Genomic DNA, 5000 nt, shown 5'->3' on the forward strand with positions numbered 1-5000 from the left:
AACGGAATCTTAACAAGTACATTTATAAAAATCTTAGTAATACAATTAAACTACTTTAAGAAAGAAACGATAATAAATATGAAAATTCCTGAATTAGTTCAATTGCAAAGGATGACAAACTAAGGTGTCATTGGTCAACGCTTCTAATGACACATTTGTGTCTCAAGTAAATCCTTATGACAAAATTTTTGGCAAAAGGATTTCTGACCAATGTGGGTTATTCGACCGGAGGTCGTTGATAGACAGGATTCTGTACGTGTCTGCGCTCCGTATGCGCGTCGTATAATTCATGATTGGCTGGTCACTAGATGACGTCACTAGATGACGAATGTCGCGAGATTGTCCGTACCCCCTGCTGCGTCACTACGGTATCGCATCGACGATAAACAGAACTCTTACATTGCTAGGATTCTGCAAGTGTCTGCGCGTCGTAAAATTCATGAATGGTTCTTTCAATTTGTTCATTTTTAGTGGTTTATGGTTCTTTTTAGGAATTTTGGAATCTTACTCAGTACAAAAATATATTTTTAGTATTGCAGATTTACAAAAAAAAGGTTACAAAAATGTTTGTCTACGTAAATCTACGCGATTTTCCCACAAAAAAAGCATACGATGAAAATAGTCACAAGTATAAAATTAAAAACCTCATCGACCGCCTCCGGTCAATTATGCTTACTATGTTACCTTTATTATGTGTATTTTTACGATATTCCTGTCACGGAATGTAGGACCGAAAACTGAGCAAAAAATGGCTTTACTACAGTGTGGGCTGTTATGTCTTCTTTTCAGGTTTCCTTCTGTTTAAATGTTTGACTACAAACTTAACAGGTAAAACGTTTTTTACCAATTTGGTTGCTCGTGTTTACTTTTTTCTATGGGGCTTGTGCCACAAAGTGAGCTGGTCAAACATTTTTTCACCAATGTGTGGGTTCTTTTGTGGCTTTTTAATTTGCATTTCGTATCAAATCTGTGGCCACGACAGAACAGACAACCTCCTTTTCTCCAGTGTGGGTAATTAAGTGTTCTTTTAAACTTCTCCTATAGGAAAATGTTCGATCACAAACGGAGCAGGAAAATGGTTTTTCACCTGTGTGGATTCTTGCGTGATTATTTAAGTTGCCCTTCTCTGCGAATGCTCTACCACAAACTGAGCAGGAAAATGGTTTTTCACCATTGTGGGTTCTTGTGACTGATTAAGCTTCCCTTGTGTGAAAATGTCTGACAACAATCTGAGCAGGAAAATGGTTTTTCACCCGTGTGGGTTCTTGCGTGAGTTTTTAAGTTTCCCTTCTCTGTGAATGTTTGGCCACAAACTGAGCACATAAATGGTTTTTCACCTGTGTGGGTTCTTGAGTGTTTTTTTAATTGATGCTGTTGAGAAAAGGCTTTCCCACAAACTGAACACGAAAATAGTTTTTCACCAGTCTGCTTTCTTATGTGCTTTTAAATTTGACTTCAGTAGCAAATCTGTGGCCACAAACTGAGCAGACAAAAGGTTGTTCTCCAGTGTGGGTTATCAAGTGTTCTTTTAAGCTTCTCTTATGGGAAAATGTTCGACCACAAACTGAACACGAAAATGGTTTTTCACCAGTGTGGGTTCTTATATGTTCTTTTAAAGTTCTCTTTTGTGAAAATGTTTGACCACAAACTGAGCACGAAAATATTTTTTCGCCAATGTGGATAATTGTGTTCCTTTTCAAAGATTTCATTTCTGTAAAGCTTCTGCTACAAACTGAGCACGAAAAAGCTTTTTCACAAGTGTGGGTTCTTTTGTGTCTTTCATTTGGTTTTAGTAGCGAATCTGGCCACAAACTGAACACAAAAATAATTTTTCACCAGTGTGGAGTACTAAGTGTTCTTTTAAGGTACCCTTTTGTGAAAATATTTGACCACAAACTAAGCATGAAAACAGTCTCACCCCAGTGTGGATCGCCACATGTCTTTTCAAAGTAGGCATTTTCCCAAAGGTTTTCCCACACTGAGAGCATTTGCAGAGTTTGTCGCCACTGGGTTTTTTCTTAAGACCTTCGTTGTCATCATCCTCATATAGCCAGCCGTCGCTACTTGCCAAAGGAGCAATTACATTTTCCGCTTGCCATCCTTCTGTTGAGCTGCTGCCGTGCAGAGGATCCACCCCGCTGCCACCCAGATCAGTTTCCGTCGTCAAGGACTCACGAGGTGAATGGGTGACATCTTCCTCCCTCTTGATTGGATATTGCTCTTTTCTCTTGTGGTGTTGAGGGAACTCTGGCTCCTCTTTAATTTGGGGCCAAGTTGAGGTTTTTGACGGCTCCGCCTTTCTGCTGACCCCTCCAGATCATCTTGCCTTTTCAAGGACTCACCAGGTGACCAGGTTACATCTTCTTTTTCCTTTTTTATTTCAAATTGCTCTTTTTCTCTGTCTTGAGGGAATTCTGGCTCCTCCCCTTTGATTTCGGGGAGCTCAACTTCTTTAGAATCAAAATAATCTTGCCCATTATGACCGAGATATTTTCTGAAACCTGTAAAGATACAAAAATAAATTATCTATTTCACGGACTGTCTCTCTAACTAGAAGCCTTTAGGTTTCGATTAAATTAGATAATTCATTTGACTTTTTTTCCAAATAAAATGACTGAATTTCTTGCGATGAAATTAACGGAAGATGGCGCCATTCATTCGTGCCGTCGTTCTTATTTTACAAAGAAAAGAAAAATTGGTCAGTCAAGTATCTACACTGAAATATAATTTTCTAAATACATTAGAAAAAAATTCAAGTTAATTTATTTTAAACAAAACATTAAATATTTCTCTTTATGTTTTTTCATGGATTTTTTAAAAATGTGAATTACCGAATTTTCCGCACTATAATGTGCACCTAAAGCCTCCCATTTTTTTCAAAGGCAACTATGCGCCTTATAATCCAGGGCGCCTTATATATGGACCAATATTAAAATTTATATCACGATAAAATAAAAAAAATTGTTGATATCAGTCAATAGAGTACATCATCCTCTACAGGTATCGCAACTACGGAAAGCAGCCTGCGATTTAATTTTCTCTGGGCGCGGTTCATGCTGGAATATGTAGTCCTTTTGTCAATACACTCAGTATGACGGCGAGCACACTAATTGGGTACTCAAACTCCAGCGGTTAGACTGGTGGAGCATTTAAAGCTAGACCGCTATCTATATATTATATATAGATCAATATTGATCCGCAACAGGTCTCGCAACTAGGCTAAGTAGCTGGAGACTCCATTTTCCCGTGCGTGGTGCATACTGGGATATATAGTTCTTTTGTCAATCCACCCTGTATGAAGGCGAGCACACCAATTCGGTGTTCGCCGTCATTTCAAGAGATACCAGCAAAGGGTGCTACAATTTTTTTGCTCCAGCATATACTTTTCAAGGAGGCAATATAGGGTGATCAATCTTATTTTCCAGGGCACAGAAAAAAAAGTAGTGTATTTTCAGTCCTATCGGGCACACTTAAGTCTAAAAAAAAATTCCCCGAAGTGGACAGGGTGCACAATCAGTCGCTACACCTTTTGTAAGCACCAAATTTAAGATTCTGTAGATGTCGCTCTATGACACTGAACGCTTGATTGTCTGGGTGCTTTTATTGCTGATGCAATATATTTAAATAGTAAAAATGTGGATGTCCCGAAGGTCCAGCATATGAACTTGCATTCCAGAAGGTTTGGCGAAGGAACTACAACAACCCTACCACAAACAGAGCATTCAAAACAAAGTTGCGAATGGCTTGGGAACAATGGAGGTCCCATTGTTGCATAGTTATACAAAGACCGGCAGGCATCGTCGGGCCAGTTACGCGACAAAATGTCAATGGATTGTGGATGCCCAGGCTCAAGTGTCGGCCAGCGTTGTTGTTCGAGCTTTCGCCAAAGCTGGCATCAGGTTCCGGGAATAGCCCGGCGACGACTAAGACTGACATGACTGAATTCCCTTGCCATCTATCCACGTTACCTCGTTGCTCGATTCCCCGTGTTTTCTCTATTCCGGTTTTGTTTCATGCTTCGTTTACTAAGTCTTTGTTATTTTGTAACATCCCGTCTAAGTTAATAAAGTTTTAGTGATAACCACTATTTTTCTCATCCTCGCCTGCTTCCCCGTGATTGGGTCCTAATTCTTCGTACCTTGCCTCGAAGTCCGCCCCGAAGACGTAACAGCAAGTCCCATATGCTGGCCTAAGCCTTTATTTTTTTTATGGGCATTCATAACGACATAGTTGAAATATTTTAAATACTATTATTGAAATTGTACACCCCGAGGCTCCTCCCAATGTTAGTGACTTGATACTCACGGAATTGCAAGTGTGATGAGGTGTCGCGGCTAACTGGTGGTGGAGCCATGAGGTTCTCTGCCTGGAAACTTGCTGTTGAGCTGCTGCAACTGAGAGGCTCTGCCCCACTGCTGGGCTCACTCGGACCTTCATCTTCATTCCTCAAAGGCTCAACAGTGCACATGGGGACATCTACTCCCTTCTCTTTAATATATAGAGGGGACTTCCTCTACCTTTATGAGAAGACACTGCTGCTCCTCAATGTGGCGTTTTCCCAACTGTAATAAAGTACTCCTGTTGTTCCTCTTTTTATCCGCACTAATTCTTCATTTGCACAATGCACTTGACTGGCATCTGAAACACAAGGACAACATTTTATTACTGTGTTTGCAATCATGTGAACCCAAAATGAATCACCACTTTTGTAATATTTCTCCAGGACCATTTTGTATTCATTTTTATCTTGTCCTCTGCTCGACACGAGGTCATTCAAATTGCTCGCCATCACATATCCCTTTAAGTGAACCGGACATCTTTCGTTGTGAGGGTCAAACAAAGAATTCATTTTGCATCACCTCCTTGCTATTTCTCGGGTACGTACAAGTCACTTTTTAGGGATCTTAGCCAAAAGGTCAAGAAGCAATGACCAATTAACTGGCACGAAGGACGACTTCATTCCAGCCCATACCTAGCGTAAAAGTAACACTAATATATAA

General features: G+C 40.1%; 1 long non-coding RNA gene across 1 annotated transcript in view; it reads right to left on the reverse strand.

Annotated features, from left to right (window-relative positions):
• Nucleotides 1–1996: 1996 nt before the first annotated feature.
• LOC144213477 (uncharacterized) overlaps nucleotides 1997–5000 on the reverse strand; it is a 6535-nt gene continuing 3531 nt past the window's right edge. The window contains exons 2-3 of the long non-coding RNA XR_013329980.1: nucleotides 4306–4638; nucleotides 1997–2501 (exon numbers count right to left, since the gene is read on the reverse strand). This is a non-coding gene — a long non-coding RNA (uncharacterized LOC144213477). The remainder of the gene's footprint in view (nucleotides 2502–4305; nucleotides 4639–5000) is intronic.

Source organism: Stigmatopora nigra, chromosome 20, assembly GCF_051989575.1.
Source record: "Stigmatopora nigra isolate UIUO_SnigA chromosome 20, RoL_Snig_1.1, whole genome shotgun sequence".
Lineage (NCBI taxonomy): Eukaryota > Metazoa > Chordata > Actinopteri > Syngnathiformes > Syngnathidae > Stigmatopora > Stigmatopora nigra.